Genomic DNA, 19006 nt, shown 5'->3' on the forward strand with positions numbered 1-19006 from the left:
AATAATAATAATAATAATAAAACGGAAATATGAATAAATGTTTAATGATAGCATCGTTAAATTCGATGAGAACTAAACACGTGATCGATTTTAATGATATCCACGAGACAATAGTATTCGATTGAGAGAGATTTCGTTTTAATTTCCTATCCGCTTTAAAACTGTTAAAACGGAGTTTCCGCCGATGGGCACTTTGAATTTCACGAGATTTCGTTGGATACGATAGTAAATTTGCCGGAAAATCTTGATATTATAGCGGCAGTTGATTGAGAAATGGTATTAGGAATCGGACGTTAATGCTTGGAATTATGAGGCCGCTTTTATCGCGATATATCAGGGCTATTTTACGAGCGCGTCGTATGTACCTGAAACATTATTACGTGCTTTACGATAATCTTAAATGAGAATCGAACTGCATGCTTAAATTACATATTTCGATTCTACATCGCTCGTATATATCGTAATTGCGACTGCGCAAGTTCCAGGATATGTAATGGAATGAAAGGATTCCTCCGATTATAAAATATATATCTTGTATGTACATGTATAAATTTTTTTAATTAAATCTAGCAGCAAATATATAAAAATATATATAAGGGATATTTCTTACAGGAAAGATAAAATATGTATAACTGTGCTATATAATTTTATTTGATAAAATTTAATTTCTCGAGTTTCTTCCTATATTTAATTAATTTATTCAAAGCCTTAATTGTACGGTTTTACTTGAGATATTATTTTTTCGCTATAATAAAATATGAATAATTTGTTTCCTTAAATAATCTCTAAATGCAAGAAAAGCCAATTGCTGTATTATGCGGCGTATAAACGATGGTAGCTGCCGATTCATTTCGCAATGTGAATGGTTATTAGGTGGCTAGAGCCGGTGTAAAACGTCGCCGTAATCACCGGTTACTAACTAACTGGCTGAACCCCCGCCCCCTGCGCATCCTACACATCTCTTCGCGATGTGCACGCGCATATGTACGCGAATCGCCGCGGGCACCGTCGATACTGTTTACACCGTAGTAATTTGCTAATGGCCAGGCCGACACGATGAATTCGGGATCGGGTTAGCTGCGTGTTCTGCATACCGATCGACGCGGCGCGGCGGGATCGACGACGCGGCCCGAGTGATCGAGGATCGATCACGCAGGAGGAAGAGGAGACACGCCTCCGACGATCGATCTTGCCGTTCCGTTCGCGTATTACCGATCTATTCCGGACCGTAATTTGCGTCGATTATCCTTTCGTTTACCGTGGCCGCTTATCGCTCCGGCCGATTTTCGATGATAACCGAAGTGATGAAGGCAATGGGCTCGTATCTATTTACGTCACCGCTTGTATACATGCTCGTTTTTTCTTTCAGAAAATTTTCAAAAGGATATTGCAACCTAGCTTGTAAAATAGATGCTATTTCAATCTCCAGACCTAGATAACTTTCGAGCAATAAGCGATTAAAAACCGCAAAACTTTTATGAAGTACGTTTGCTGAATGCAAGTAAGTAACGAAAGCTATTTCCTGTTTTATTTATTTAGATTTAATATTATTTTATTTGTATTTTATTTTATATTTTATATATATTTTATTTATTTATTTATTTGGAAAAGCATATTTTTAATTTAACATTTAAATCTTTGGTTTAATAAAAACAATTTTCGCATCGATTCACGATGACGTCGAAATGAGATCGATCTCTCGAAGGTACTGCGTTAATCCGCGGAATCGAGCGTTCAACGTTTCAGGAGCAACGCTTCATCTAAATGCTGCTCGTTTTTTCTCTTTCTCTCTCTCTCTCTCTCTCTCTCTCGCTCTCTTTTTCTCTTTCATATCCTCGCGCGCAGCACGCGCAAGGCTTTATCCGGTTAACAATCCCTAATTATGGGGTTCCTCGTAACTAACTCGGTTAACGTGGAAGGTCCCCCTTACAACCTTCTCCCCCCTGTGAGCCGCTCAGTACTTGCCTATCATCGCGATGGATGCAGATTAACCGGTCGTCCAAGATCTCTCTCGTAGCCTTCACTTTAACTTCCCGGCTTCCTTCGTTCAACGGCATTCGATTTCGCATATCCTGTCATGCCACCTCTCAGGATGGACCGCCAAGTTTTAATAACTCGTTACAAAATTTGTTAAACCGAGGCGAATGTAAGGTAGGTATGAGAAGCATCGCCATAGGGCAAAAAGATTTGATTTTACAAAATTCGTCTTAACATTAAAGAAGTGAGGTACGATCTTAAAAGTCGATTTTCTTTTTACTATAAACTTTTTTTAATATAAAAAACGTCGCTAGTTATTTTTAATTTTTCGCAGTTGTTAAATATCTTTGTAACTAGCGAGAAAGAGATCGGTTATAAAAAAAATAAATTTGCAAAACCAATTATAACTTGCATTATTATTCATTGTAAATTGTAAATTTCAGTCATTTTATTGTAAATTAAATATTCATCATCCATTGTAAATTATGTCAATTTATTACAGATTTAAAGTAATGATAAATAACTTGATTATTACAGAAAAAAATAAAAATCAATTTTTTTCCATACTAGAATACTATTATTATTATTTTTAGTTTAACTAGTTTAAAAAATAATCTAATCACTACACACTACGTTTAAATTCTTGTTATAAAATTAAAAATGTAATAGAAAACTCACCGAATAAACTCGTGTAAATAACTCTTGGATGTTTTCATCATCTGAAAGAAAAATATTAAAATTAGAATAAAAAGACATTTATACATATACAATCTATTATTAGTTTATTTTCGTTTTTCGAGTTAGTTTTTAACTTGAATAATTTACAAAATAAAATTACAAACTATATAAATTTAAATAAGAAAAATATTACTAGTTGCGCTAATTATTCAAATATATTCTGTATGTCTTCCGAATTATAAATTTTCCGAAATAAATCAATTTCAAAAATATAAAATCTTCAAAAATATGCATAGCTTTTTTAAAGTGCATACGCACGTAAAATCAGATTACATATTTGGGATATTTTATATACCGCATAACTATATTTTGTCAAAAGTGTTTCGCAGAATACCATACGCTGCATTGAGAAATTTTAAAGATACACGCGCATACGTGTAATATAATTAAATTTTATATTTTCGAAGAATGAAGTATATCATTTATTTATGTAATAATTTTTTAATTTTTTAAAAATATTTATTCTAAAAAATATATTCAAATATATCTATTCATAGAATTAATATTCACATGCTAATCTTTTTCATTAAATGAATTAATTTGGATAAAACACATCCAATTTTTTTATTTTCTAACAATATTTTCGCACACTAAAACTGTCATAACGCGCGGCCCCGCATAAAATTTATTTATATAAAATTTATAAATACAAGATTTTTTATAATATCCATATATATATATATTAAACTATTATGATTGATTGAAACATATTATTGCGTTATCTGATATTTCAATTAAAAAAGGACTAAGTAGATATATCAATCCTGTTAATCATTCTACGCATAATTATATTATGTGTACGCATATTTTCATATATATAAATCCGTATCGCGTCGCTTGATTAAGCGCGAGAATAACCGTAGTAACATAAACATAAAACAATGACATAAATTTAATTCAGAAATAATCAACACATTATTTATTCTCTTTGAATTATTATATTGGAACTGAATATTATATTAATAAAATTATATACCATATATATAGCATTAAATTTAACATTCCTTGGTTTTTCTTCACAAGAAATGTATACTTTTAAGTAAAAATTAAAATTAAAATTATATTGTACAGTGAAATGAAAGCAGTGAAAGAGTTGAATGATTTGGAAGGAACTTTACTTAAACAAAGTTTGTCGGAATGTCGGGTGTGATTACTCATTCATCACAAAAATAAGCATATATTTTCATGGATTTTAAATTTTATTAAACAGTTCTCCTTTTCTTCAACGAATGAAATAGTAACAGTCAAACCTTAATTTTAGTACAATGAAGAACGTAACCACTGTTAAACAACTGACTGATATTGTCAGACTTAAAGATCTTATAAGCTAGGTTATATTAATTTATTAATTTTATATAATAAGGTTTACTTTACAATTGTTTATTTTCTATATTTTATTTTTCCATTCTGTATTTCTTATATATTTCACGCGTAATGCTACTCATATTTTACAACTATAAATTTACCTAATAATAATGGAAAAGAGAAATAATAAATGTGATGCTTCACTTTACTGATAACAGTCTTAGACCAGATGTATCCGTTATCGTAATTACAACAATGAGTAAAAATTCAAATCCGTTCAATGATTATATATTAATATACAAATACTTATGCTCAAATTGAGTACTCAACTGATTGTAGTATCATGTGTATGAATCTGGCGTCTTACTTCATAAGAACTTATTAATTGTTGGGAGTTTGGCTTTCTTTTTAATAGTTCTAAAGTTTCTGATAAATTAAACAAATAGTTATGACTATTAAACAAAACAAAAAAATAATAAATAAAGAACTCAAGACAAAGTAAAATGCCAAGTTCATACGCTGCACCTTACTTTGTCTGCCAATGATTTTTTAAGCATTTTTTACTAGATTTTAAGCGCTTGAGTTTCACAATAGTGCTACAAAAAATTTTATGCATAAAAATAGTTAGAATATTAATTTAACAAATTAAATTACCAAATTAAACGCTCGTCATATTTCGATAATTCTATCAATTAATGAGATTTCGTGCTATTCTGCAATCACTTTCCGAAGAGAGATTTTATACATAAAAATTATTAGAATATTTATTAAACAAATGAGCCCAAAACGTCAATTGTATAAAAACCGAGATGAGACATTGGTCATATTTCGATAGGTGTATCGATTTTAATGAGATTTCGCGTCAGTCTGTAATCACTTTTAATTTCTAGAGAGAGTTCTGTGTGTAAAAATTATTATATATTTATAATATATTTATTAAACAAATTAGATATTTCGATTGTTCTATCAATTTTAAATGAAATTTTGGGTTATTTATTTGTGTCGCGCGCGTTCTGCAATCACTTATATTTTCCGAACAAAGTTAGATATGCATAAAAATTATTAGAATATTTAATTAATTAAAATATTTTTAAATAAATTTAAACACATTAGATCGAAACGCCGATATAACATAAAATCTCATTTACGTCCAGCGTCTTGAGCGATCTAATTTACATAATATTCTAACAATTTTTATGCATAAAACTATTGAAGCGCTTAAAATCTGGCAAGAATGCCAAAAAAATCATGGAAGGACAAAATAAACCTGGCGCCTCAGTTTGTCCTGATTTTTTCCGAATCATTTTTTTAATAGCCGGCACTACTTATTTAATCTAGAATCTTAAAATTATTAATCTAAGAATTTTAAAATTATTAAAAATAAAGTTAAGATTCTTAATGATTAATGAGTTTCCACAAGTAAGACGCTTCACACAGATTCAAATAGAACTGTACGAAATATGCTATGCAATAATCGCGACAAAAAAATTAATTCCACGAATAATATGTAATAAATTACCTCATATGTAATAAATTATCTGATTGTTCCCACAAAACCTGATATCATTCTAGACCTGCTCATTCTTTCCTAATCCGTCGATGCATCTTCAAAAGCACATAACACTCGTGCGACAAATACTCCCGATTTCGATGCAATATTATGTTTATTGATACACGGAATTTATCTCAGACCGATTTCTTCTCGTTTACGTATCGCCGCACGAATGACAATAAAATCACCGTGTCCAACGTGTTATATCATAAAAAAAATCGATGTGTACTTTTTCGCGGATTAATAGATTATGTATAATGAAACGAACATCCGTTTTTCAATTCGACACTTCACCTCACGCAATCCGAATCACCGTTTCCGACGAATTCGGTTGTTATGTCCCTTGCTTATGATATCCGTCGACACTCCAGTATTCCTCGAAATGTCACGGAACGTGCGACGTTCGTCGGTCAAACAAATACACACAAAAGTAACGGCGTATAGGAACATGCCGGCAAAATGACGCACTTGCAGGATCGAAGATTACGAAACGCCACCGATTGCTAAAAGACAATGCAAGAACAAATCTCGAGATTATAAATCCGTTCTAAATCTTGATTCATTTCGGATATATATTTGTACGCGATACTCGTCCAAAATTGACGAAAATGACGACGCAGGACAATCACGATTCGATTCGGCTCGACTCTGCGACCGTGCGCAGAGTTTGACCTCTAACGATTATGTAGTGGAGATAACTCTCGTGCCTGTTATCACTGTGCGACTGTTACCACAAGCGCCATCTCCACCACATGATCCCTACAAAGATTGACTCTGTACGCGGCAGTCGCACAATCGTACAGTCCGTGACGCTGAGCGGAGTCGAGTCAAGCTGAATGGAGTTGAGTTGAGCCCAATTAGGTCGTGATCCTTGTCCTGCATCGTTGTTTTCGTCAATTTTGGACGAATTGCAACTATTAATTCCATGAATTGTCCGCGATGTTTTTATGCTTCCCTCTGCACGTGTTAATTTTTCTGTATTCATAACAAGATATGATTAGAATAAATATACATTTAAAGAAAAAATCATAAAAAAAATAATAATTGAAAAACTTTTTGATTATATTATTATATTATTTGAGTGTATTTCTTTTATTGTATATATTATTCTTCAAAGGAAAATTTTTTTTTTATAAGTAACTATTTTAAAAATAGTAATTAATAAGTCAACTACTTTTTGAATTACATAAAAATATTAATATTGTACATCACTTATTAATACTAATGTCGTGCATTTATTTATTTACTATTTATTGTAATATTATTTAATTATATTTTATCTATATCTTAAAAAATGATTTACAACATATTTTAATGAAAAATAACGAATATTTATTTATGAATTGATTGGATTTTCAAATTACGAAATAAGAGAGCCATAAAATCGTAGATCCGATCCTGAATTTATGTGCTTTAAAAGTCATTCAATTTTCCGACGTATATATTTACAAATACATAATCTTTACCGAAATCTAGCTTCTTCTCCTGTAATAAGACCGAATGTTTTTCCCTGCTTGGGGATCCAGGAGAAGACAAAATTGACGACAGGGTCGGAGGCATAGGGCGAAGAGAGAACGTAAGTGCGAGAGAGAAAAAGAGAGAGAGAGAGAGAGAAGTCGAAGACTTCGAGATGAGGGATGTACGGCGTGACGGTCTAATTGAGGCCCTCTTGATTGCATTTACACCGCTGCGCGGCCTCCCGTATATCCCCAAGTGTATCCACACAGAATATCCACCTTCCCCGATGGATCTGCACATAGAGACCACTTGTACCTTTCTTCCTCAATGTTCTTCTTCGCCCGCCATCCTTCGCCCATCCTCGTCTTTACCTTCCCCTTCCTCATCACGGCTTGCATCAGTGTACCTTCCATTTGCACTTGATGCAACATTGCTCACGCCGTCTCTTTCAATTTTTATTTCTCTTTTTCCTCTCTCTCTCTCTCTCTCTCTCTCTCTCTCTCTCTCTCCCCCTCCCTTTCCTTCTCAAAGAGCTTCGAAAGATCGTTCCTCCTTTTTCACTGATGAGAAGCAAACCGCCGCGCCATTATAAACGCGCTCATCGACATCGTTTCTCGGTGCGAAACCTTGAGAAGAGACGGAACCAGCGAACAAGAAAGAGAGACGGAGAGAAAAGAATACAAACGACAGGAGGGAGAACCGCGTATCACAGGGATAATAATTTGTCCACTTGCGCGTGTAACAATCTCACCTGATCTGTCCGCTGTCTTACAATCTTCCTCCTCCTCCGTCCCCATCCGCCGACAACCATAAACTGCCCCTATTCCGTCATCTGTATTACAAGCGAGAAGTAGGTAGTCCGCTTGAATAACGAGATATCAGAGATTGCTATCCTTTTCTAATGGCTGACACCCGTTACGCTGATTCCTCCATTACTCCAAACACTTGGCACACCGAATACTCGTTGATTCGTGACACATACATATATATATATATATACGTCGATTGGGAGAACGCGACTGATTACGGTCACACGAAAAACGAATTAATTACCGCGATCGAGCTTCGCTTATCAATCGAAGCAAGGAAGTCTGCCGTTGCCATCCCGCCCCCTCCCCCTCCCCCTTCCCACTGGCCCGAACTTTTTGTAGCTCCACATTTATTCACTCGTGGATACGAATTAACGCGATATGATAACTGTCCGGCACTTCACACGACACTCCCGACACTCACTGTACTCACAAGTAGACCTCGGGTAAACGCACGGACTTGTAAATTACACGAAGCCGACCCGCGATAAATCGCCCGACACGTCCGACGTTCATTACGCGCGAGCGATACTTGAGTTTTCTTGAGAAAAATTTGAATTACGTCACACTGCAATGCCAATAGCTGATTGGTGGATCGGTATTAGTGTCGCCTAGGTTGCTCAATTCGCGACACGAGGGGTACCAACTTAAACGACTCCGCGTACTTCGAGAGTTTTTTTTTGGATACAAATTGCCGTCATATATTTGCGCGTTTTCAATAAATTACAATTATTACAGGAAACAAACTGCTCTCATTATCTGCACTATTCTCTTTTAATACGCATAGATTGTGCAAAACTATTTTCGCTTTCTCTACCTTTTATAGAAAAAGAAAGACTAATCCAGTATCGTTGTCTTTGTTCTTGCATTTACAATATTTACATTAATTGTGAATAATTTATGCTTCTATATATACGATCAATTTGCAAATTGCATCACAAGGCTTCACAGTGAATTCTTATGTTAAGATTCTTAAATAAAATCTTAAGGGTTCATTCGTCCATCTGATTGGCTAAACGGAGCCTTAAGACCCAAAACACAACTTAAGATGATCTATTCGGCGATTTGATTGGGCCTATTCAGCTAAACCCGCATAAGTGCATAAGAATATGTATAAGGAAATTGATTGGTCCATTGGAACATGCGTAACGAAATGGAGCCATCTGGATAGGCCCTAAAGTGCTCGCAGATTCAGCGACACTCGACGGCGGAATGCGCGGTAATTTGAGAAAAGTACTAGCTCGGATGTCTCTCGCGTCGATAAGATTTACGGGACGGGAACGTGTTACGGCTTAACGAGAATTCGCGCGTCCGATCCACCGTCATTTTCGTAAATTACAATTCGCGGATTCAATCTGCAGGCGAGCAATCCGGTTATCTCGTCGCGCATCGCTACATTGTAAATTGTGCAAGATTTCGGGAAGGACGGATGTGACAAGCACCTAGCGGCGGACGTGACCAACATCTAGCGGCGGACGCGATAATTAAAAGAGCAACTCGCGGTATCGCGATGATTTAATGGACGAAGGGTGCGTTTTTTCCCGCGTTTTTAACGAGATCCTTTTTCGTTCCCGATACCATCATTTTCGTGCGACATTACGGATTCAGTCTTAACGGCGAGTGTCATCTTTTTATTGTGCATCGAGTATGATTTTTTTTATTGTATATTGACACGTCATAAATTGCGCGGAAATATGAAAATTCGGGAACGCGCGAAATCTAACCTAGCGGCGAGGACGCGTTAATTACAAGAGTGACTCGGAGTGATTGAAGAGACCACAATATCGTCGCTTAACGAGGATTCGTCTCCACCATTTTCGTAAATCATGAATTCGAGGGATTCCAGAATCAAGCTTGGTGGATTTGCGGTGCCAAGGTAAGCAAAAAGATTATTATTGGATCATCGTTACCGTCGTATCACTTTTCACCCATCGTTTATCGCTCCCCTCAGGGCTATCATCGACACGTCATAAATTGCATGTAATCTTAATCCCCAACTTTCTTCGTGATTACATTGACGAAGAGAGAATTTAATACGCTTCTCCATGAATTTATCAATGAAATATATCAATAATGTTAATATGTGTATATCAAAACAGGCACGCGAGAAACATGAATTATCTCTTAAACTTAAATCATAAGCATTATATTCATAAAACTTCATAATTTTAATTTAAAAAAATGAATACATTCGAAAAAGAATTAATTTTGTCTTTGTATTTTTCTGCAATATTTACAACTATATCATATTTTTTGTATTATTTTTTCAAAACTCAAAGACAGCAATTTGTCATTCATTGTATATTGTATATACATATAAAGAGTCCATTAATTATAAATTAATTTAATCGTATAAAACTGGTTAAATTCCTTGAAGCAAATTGATCTCTGTGTAACTGATGCAATATTGCTAGTATTACTGTAGAGGCAGTTACAATAAAGAGTTCCTTATCCAATTTATAAAAAAATTACGAAAATTATATTAAAAAAAGAGATGCATTTGTTTTTTAGAAATCGAGACAGAATATAATTTGAAATAAACTCTATAAATTAATCAAATTATACTTATGAATTACAATTTGATAGTAAAGTACAATGGTAGTAAACTATTATTTTATTATTTTATTAAATAAATAAAGAAATTTGCCTATCCTTTAACAATATCTACGTGATTTAAAAAAAAAAAAAAATAGTTCGAATCAACAACATCATTGTAGTTGAAATTTATTTTATTAATTCAATAACATTATTAATCAAATTAATACGCCACATATTGATTTGATTAATAATGTTGTTGAATTAATAAAATAAATTTCAACTATAATGATGTTGTTGATTCAATATTATTTTTTTTTTCAATGTAATAACGCTTTTGTTGATCATACGTAACAGAAAGCACATAATGTATAAGGCATACGCGCAAATTTATTTATGAGAATCACGATAACTACCTTGACGGATAACTATGTCAGTATTTTTTTTTTTTTTTTTTTACAATCATCTGATTATAATATTCTATTCCATTTCACTGATCGGTACTCTTCTGCGTTGATTGGTATACGACCGCATTAATTCGTTTCGGAAAGAGGCTCGATTCGATTTGCGTGGTTCGCTCGCGCGCACGAGACATTAATCGAGAAAGGGGCCCGGACTGAGACTTTCGGGACCTCGCGCGGACCCTCTGGGGCCCCCGTTACTTCCCGGACATGGCATAAAACGCGCAAACGCCGCCATTAGTTACTGGCACGGTCGCGGAATGCCATCCGGCCGGAGCCTTATTAAGCCCATTACGTCTTAATTTATTTCCTCATTTAAAAAAAAGCGCGGCCACGGCCCCGGTAAGTAATGATATAATTCTACCGAGGCGTCTCGCGTCATTTGCATTCGCCGTCGTATCGATGGGTGCGTGCATCTTACTGTGGGTGTAACGCACGCCTGTACGCGCGTATAAAGTTTACATACGACCGTAGAAATTCTTAGCTTTCCCTTTCTTTCTCCCTTGGCAAATAACGAACGCCCACGGTCGTTTTGTGGACCCCTCTGATTCAGGAAGAATGGCGGCTTCGTCTTTATGTAAAATCGAGTTTCTTTGCAGCTTGCTGCTTTAGCGAGCATTAAAATTTACCTTTGCGCGGGAGATGCCTCTCGCATTCGGCATGTTTGTCGTCATGATATTAGTTGGCGCTGCATTATTTCACACATCAAATTTATGCGAAGGTTTCAAGCCAAATTGGATTTCCAGACGCATGAATATTTAATAAGATTTCATAATTTTATGTAAATTCGCAATGCACAGTAAAGATGAATTGGATAATAAATTGTAGACGCGAATCATAATGCAAAATCAAATTGCAACTCGTAATATTCACATTTAGTTTTATATATATAAAATATAACAAATTATTCCAAAGTATTTCTGATATATATATATATATATATATATATATGTGTGTGTGTGTGTGTGTGTGTGTGTGTGTGTGTGTGTGTGTGTGTGTGCGCGCGCGTCTAAAATAAATTATGCACAAAAGACAGAGAAGCTAACAGAGAATAGTAACAGGGATTAATATCGAAGAAATTGAATAAGGATAACCTCAGGCTTTCTAAAATAACAGAACAGAGTCCACGGAATGCAAACACATCGTTTTACGCAATCGCGCAGGAAAACATCCCCGCCTGCGGTGTCGTTCACACCTGCGGTTTACGCCCTCGGTGGGAAAGAGAGATTGCACCTTCCACCGCGAGGTTCCTTCCACCGCGTCCTTGTTTGCAATTCGCCGCGTAGCGTTGTCGTTATTAGCCGTAAACCCGCAATCGCGATGGTAATTTGCGCGTTTGCCCGTCAGTGCCGCCGAGTAGAATTGCGGTGTCGCCTTACCTTACGTGATAATGCGCGACGTACCGTAAAAGCGTTCCTCACCAACATCTTTCCACACGCGCACATCCTTTCTGCGCGCCAAGAATCGCGGTAATAACGTGAGAGAATCGGACATACGTATGTCAGCGCGTCTCCACGAAGTAGATGAGTCCAAAACAGCGTGTAAGTACCTTAACAAACGTTATGTTGATTTGAAAGTTTTATAGCTACTTGCGCGTGCATTATTACTTTACCGATCTTGTTGATGATGCCTTTATTTTCTCGACTAAATAAATTAAATAATTAATTTATTGATGGATTTATTAATTAAATGAAAAATGAATTAAACGTATTTTTCTTCAGTTTAAAGCAGTTTAAACAACCTCAAGTTAATTACAATGGTAATTTATAATCATTGTAGTCATACATTAAGTAAAATAATAATTCGATAATTCCCATAAATCAATTTATAATTAACAAACTGTCGTTTCTATAATTTTGTTAGTTTTTACAAAATTATGACGGTTTAAGATCGGTAGCGAAGAGTTTAAATGTAATAATATCATTGCTAGCAGATTTAGCGAGGATTGTTGTCGATATCATATAACATGATGTATCGCTCCGAACTGGTCGAGACGTATTTTCAAGGTAAATGATTTCAAACTTTTTGAACGATTCGAAGTCATTCATCACGACGACGGCGAATGATTCGCGGCGCTCTCGAATCGGGAAGCCAGTCTAATTTGAACATTGTCCGCCAGTGGCTTCTTGAAATTAAGCGTCATTGTTTAAGAGTGAATTCATCTTGATTGTCGATGACTAATGTCTCGCGGCAGCTACGCTGAGTGCTGCGAGAATGGATCGAGGGTGTCCAGAAGTCGGAGCCTGAAATGGCGGTTGGATAGAGAAGAAGAGAGGGGGATGGGGTAAAGAAGGGACGGAGGGCACCAAAAGACGGCGGAGACGAAGAAGAAGTGCCCGCCGCCACGTGAGAGAACTCTTTAACGAGCATCATCAATAACACGTACCGACGTTCAGGAGAAAACGAAAAAAAGAGCTCGGAGAGTCACGGACAGCGCGTCGTTCGCTATAGATACCGGTAAATGGTGTTAATTAGTAAATTTGATTTAAACCCAAATGGCGCGACCGGATAGGCGAACAAGTGCTGCGCGATGATGTACGATCTCTGCGAAATGTTCAGTCCGGGCTTCTTTGTGATCATCTTCTTTGACAAGGATTGAAAAGTTCGTGAAGGATAACATTATGCCACTATCTATTCGAGATTCTTCGCTCTCGTCTCTTCTCACAATAAATCTCTCCTCTTTTCTATAGAGAAATTTCAACTGCTTAAATCGAATTATCTTGGTATTAAATAAAATATACAATTTTTTCAATTAATACATTTATTGATTATACATATATGTAATTTAAGAAATTGTATATTTTATTTAAAATCAAGATAATTCGATTTGAGCAGTTGAAATTTCTTTATAGAAAAGAGGAGAAATTTATTGTGAGAAGAGACAAGAACATTATATATTATATATTAATCTCTTTTTCTTTTTTTCTTTTTCTCTTTCTTCGTGTAGAAAAAAAATAAGTTTCTGCAATAGGGAGTCTCCCAATACAAAATCTTTCTCGCATGAAATTGTTTCATTCTGATTTCAAGAGAATGAATATTCATCCTCACAGTTGCTTTAGAATAGCGCGTTATATTTTACAAAAGATTAATAGATAAATATAGTTAAACTCTAATTTCTCGAATACCAAAACATTAAAATACGTGCATGAAGTTCAAAGTTTCACGGTACTATATATTCTCAACATTGGTTCACCTGCAGAAAATTGAACTGCTGGTTTTATTCCGCCGTGATCTTTCGTGGGACGGGCTTGAATTTCGGTAATGACCCGTTTGCTACCGTAGGAGAAGGCGGAGGAATATGGATGAAGAAAAGGAGGAGAGGCGAAGGGGAGAAGGAAGAAAGGGTTGAAGGATAGAATGAAGGGAGGTAGGAGGAGGAGAAAGAGGAGAGAGAAGCTCGAGGAGATCAGCTTGGCACTCTGACGGGGGCAGAGAAGCGAGGGCCCATTAATCGGAGGGCATTATCTCAATCACGTAAAACGGCAAAATTGCATTTACCTTTTTAAATGAATATTTGGCGGGAGACGCGCCGCGCTTACCGGCGCGTTGCAGCCGCCCGCTAAGTTAATTTACCGAAGAATGTCGGGTAACGCCCTGTTCAACCTACCGGCAGCTGGACAAGTATTGTCCCGCCCCTATGCAACCACAAGCGCGAGATACGTGCGGGGAAAAAAAGGATCTTGCGCGTATTATGGTTGGTGGCAAGTTCGCGGATCGAGATTCACGTAGTCTTGAAAATTCGCGTATAATTTTCGGTTTATATTTCATAATAATTTATATTTGAAATTGCTGATGACACGAAAAAATGCGTTTATAGTGGTTTAATTTATATATATAAAAAAAAAAAGAATCTGACACTTTCTTAAATAAATATTTATTTGAGATTGCTAACATTTATATTTAAACTTATTAGCAAATTTTTTTCTCTAGATAAGAAAAGATTTCTCAAAGATATTGTAGTAGAAAGTTTAATTTTAAATCCAAGTTGACATAATTTAAACTTAACATATACATACTATAAACAATTTTAACGGATATATTCTCTGAATTGTGTAATTCATGAAAAAAGACGCTATCGCTAATCATGTAATTTTCATTAAACATCATCAATGAATACAACGGAATAAGTTTCAGGAGATGCAGGTTCGTTTAATTTGCCGGACGAGAAATTGCAGCATACTCCGTACACCGAGTAATTGACACTTTCTCGTGGCGGTTACCAATCTCTCGAAGCGATTGAGATCGACATGTAACCGGCCTGTTCGCCAAGTATGACAGGCCCCGAGCGTAAACCGGACCACGTTGGCGGATCGCCGCCGCTAACAGATTCCCCCGCCTCCTTCTTTTTCTCCTCGTGCCCCTCCACGCTTCTATCTCTGTATCTGATAATTGGAGCGGTAATTACGCGGTGATTAACAGAGATGGCTCCCGCGCATCGTACCTCCTTCTACGAGAGAGAAAGTCTCTGTCTTCTTTCTTCTCCTCTCTTCTCTCCCCAGTTGTTCATTACGTTCACTATTGCGTTCTCCTGCAGAGAGATCCCTCCTTTTCGCCCCCGAGTGGGGGAATCTCTGGTTAAGAAGATCAAAGATAACCCCGTGCGCAAGCATGTTAACTTATCTCTTTCTTTCTTCTTTATAACCTTTCCGCTCCTCTTCTCTGCTTTCTTCGTCTTCAGATCCGATTCTCTTTGTGATCGTTCTCTCTCTTTCATCCTCTTTTTCTCTCTCTTTCTTTGCTTTTTCTTATTTCTTATTATCCGTAACACATGTATATGAGCATTATATTTAATGAGAATTTGTGTCGATGCGACTATTTTTAAGTATTTGTAACAGAATTTTTAAACAATATTAAGTAAATGCAAAGAGATAGAGATAGATAAAGATAGATAAATAGAGAAATGGAGAGATAAACACGAGAGAGAGAGAGAGAGAGAGAGAGAGAGAGAGACAAAAATAATTTGTGCAAGTAAAAATTTAGTTTTGATAACTATACGTTAAATTAAAAATAAAGTTGAATCAATTAACGTATTATAAATCAAGAGATAAAATTTTTTCGATGCATTTTTATTCCATTACACATAGCACTAAAAAATGAAAAAGCATCTTATATATTAATTCCATTCATTTCTTATTTAATAGTTCGTTCTCTTTTTCACTGCGCCACTACATTGTTATCCCGTTAGGCAGCTTCTTCTTCATCCAACTCTTTTCGCTACAGACGTTTGAATGAAGAAAGAAGGATATGTTTGATGAGACCAACCTCCCTCTCCCTCTCTCTCTCTCTCTCTCTCTCTCTCTCTCTCTCTCTCTCTCTCTCTCTCTCTCTCCCGCCGGTGCGTTCACGAAACAGGGGTGATAGGTGGCCTCACAAAGTATTCGAACTAGCTGTGCCAGCCAGGTAAAAACGGAATTGCTTAACCAAACGGGCGTGGCCGTAACTTGACCAGTCGAGTAACCCCTAAACGTCCAGTTAATTCCGAGCTCGACCCCCTCGCATCTCCCTTTACCAGCCTCGTCGTTCTCTTCCCTCCTTCCCCTCTTGCTCTTTATCGCTCCCTCCCACGATCACGGGGCCTCCTAATAATGCGGGCCAGCCGTAATGAGGAGTAAACTAATTATTGGATGCTAGTTGGGCAGGACGATATTTCACGTTCTCGCTGACAGCAGGGTAGGAGCAACAAGGATGCGGCGCGCGCGTTCTCGCGTGAAAAGAGAGAAAGAAAGAAAGAGAGAGAGAGAGAGAGAGAGAGAGAGAGAGAGAGAGAGAAACCTAGAAGAGCGAGCACTGCGCGCTCGTAAACAGGTTAAAATGATGCCTAAGCGTTTTAGCAATTTCAAAAGCGAGAGAGGAAACTGCGGTGTCTATCGCGCGAACATGAATGTTAGGGGTTTTGCGCGATGCAACGATGTAATAAGCGAACATGAACTTGGTATTTTATATTCAATATTTAAGCGTACTCATTCTCAAAATTGCATAAAAATTTTTTTTTGCTCAGGAGCACTAATTTTATTATGAATAAAAAATTATGGTTTCGGAAAATTAGGGAATATTACCGTTGATAAATTTGGTAATTTTTGCATTTTTCTGTAAAATTATGGTTACATTACTGTCTAAAAGATATCATGCGCGAATAGCTATGTGAATGACAATATTACATAAATATGTATTGTATATGGAAGAATAATGAAATAACTAATGAATCATTATATTGAAGCCGCTTTCTCGAATTAATATTTCTATGATATTCTGTGAGTTAATTACATTGAAATGTATATTTGCTATACGACATTATTGTATTGTATTATGTTTAGTGTAGTCTTCGAGAATTTGTATCTTTTTTAAGTATTATGAGTATGTATTTTCTATACCGAGTTGATAAATCTTAAAAGACTATGACGAAAGATAGGACTAGAGAATTAGACAATGTTAATGTGCAGCTGCCACAAGTCCATGATTATTCTAATAACTCATATCATAAATGGACAATATATATAATATATGCATATAAAATGCTTTACAACTATCGCACTTTAATTGAATTCTTTGATCAATATATAACACAATTTTTTATTTCGCAAAATGTTCATTGAACACTATATTTTTTAAAATACTTGACGTTATTATTAAAAAATAAATATATATATATATATATATAAATAAATATTATTCAAAATTAATATAGAGTAAATAATTTTAAAATCGCAATATTTACAAATTTTGAAATTTTTTTAATGACTTATAAACTAGAAAGCTATCAAAATGCATAAATAAATAAAACAATTTTTTCTGACGTGATGTTCCATATTTATAATTTTTTATAATGATATTCTTAAGGCATCATTTATCGCTGGAAAACTATAGCCTATAGCCTCTTTAATTTATAGTTGTAATGTTTTTACTGTCAAATATTCTTCAAAGAAAAGGCTCATTCTCCATAAAAGTCATTGGTAACGACATCGCCCTTATAATCTGTCCTGACGAAAGCGCGCAATTCAATAAATTAATTTTTATCATCTCTTGCATTCTTTCCTTTGAAAGTTGTCTTTCTTTGCTTCGCCATAATCACAATATCCTGTTCTTTGGATAACCGGAGAGACGTCCGCAATAACATCACCGGTACACGACCAATACGACCGACTTCGACGAGATCGAAGTAAAAATGCGTCGTACGGTTTGAGTCTGGGCCCGGGTCCAAGATGAAATATCGCGCGGAACAGACCCAATAGGTCGGTCTAATAGGAATAAACAATGTTATGAATTTAAACGGCCCAGCTTGGCGCCACTATAACCCTATATTATCAAATTACGGGGGTCTTGTGTATCAGGCCCCGCGAGGTGCACGCCTCGCGCGACCAGGATGTGCCATAAAGTCGAATGTTAACGGTAGGAACCCACGTCCCGTCATCCTATCGTTTTTTTAGAACCTATTCGCGATGCGCCACGGGGGGCCTCGCTTCGTTTCAACCCGGAGCACGAAAACGACGATAAAGAGTGCTACGGAATGACGTTTTCTGCAAATACGCATTGAACGTGCGACGACGGGAATTTCGACGGAGTAATCGCCGCGAATTATTTGCGATTGTCGCGAGAAATTTACCGTGGCATAATATTCTGTTCGCATTATAGTCTAGTACACCTTGTTGCAATATCAAAAATTAAAATCTTACAATAATTTGATGTTAATGTAATTTTTAAGTTATTTAAAATTTGTTACAAGTTATTCTAAAATTATTAAAATATATGCGTTTTGTATACATTATATTATATATCTGCTGCACATTTTTTATCCTAATAAATAATGCAAAAAATTTATCTACTATTCAATATATACAAGTTCACTATAATAAATTTTATTGCAAATTCGATTTTGCGTAATAAATAATAACAAAATGATAACAATAAATTAATAATATAAATAGTTTATCTCATAGTTTCTCCGCCAATGTCTCCTTGCCTTCATCTGTTTGTCCTTTGCTTTTGCTAATTTTTTTTTATAGCACTTATGATTAATTACGTTCGCGTTATGCACAATAATCTATGTAATTACTTGATATGCACGGCACTCCCAAAATAATTACATATGAGACGCATACTTTATTATATATATTGCGGCGGGAAAACAATAAATTATGATCGTACAAGACTATGATTTACTTAGCATTAAAAAA

General features: G+C 35.7%; 1 long non-coding RNA gene across 1 annotated transcript in view; it reads right to left on the bottom strand.

Annotated features, from left to right (window-relative positions):
- LOC140667492 (uncharacterized) overlaps positions 1-6260 on the bottom strand; it is a 139535-nt gene extending 133275 nt beyond the window's left edge. Inside the window, exons 1-2 of the long non-coding RNA XR_012047025.1 lie at positions 5540-6260; positions 2656-2696 (exon numbers count right to left, since the gene is read on the bottom strand). This is a non-coding gene — a long non-coding RNA (uncharacterized lncRNA). The remainder of the gene's footprint in view (positions 1-2655; positions 2697-5539) is intronic.
- Positions 6261-19006: the final 12746 nt, after the last annotated feature.

The sequence above is a fragment of the Anoplolepis gracilipes genome, chromosome 7, assembly GCF_047496725.1.
Source record: "Anoplolepis gracilipes chromosome 7, ASM4749672v1, whole genome shotgun sequence".
NCBI classification, from domain to species: Eukaryota; Metazoa; Arthropoda; class Insecta; order Hymenoptera; family Formicidae; genus Anoplolepis; species Anoplolepis gracilipes.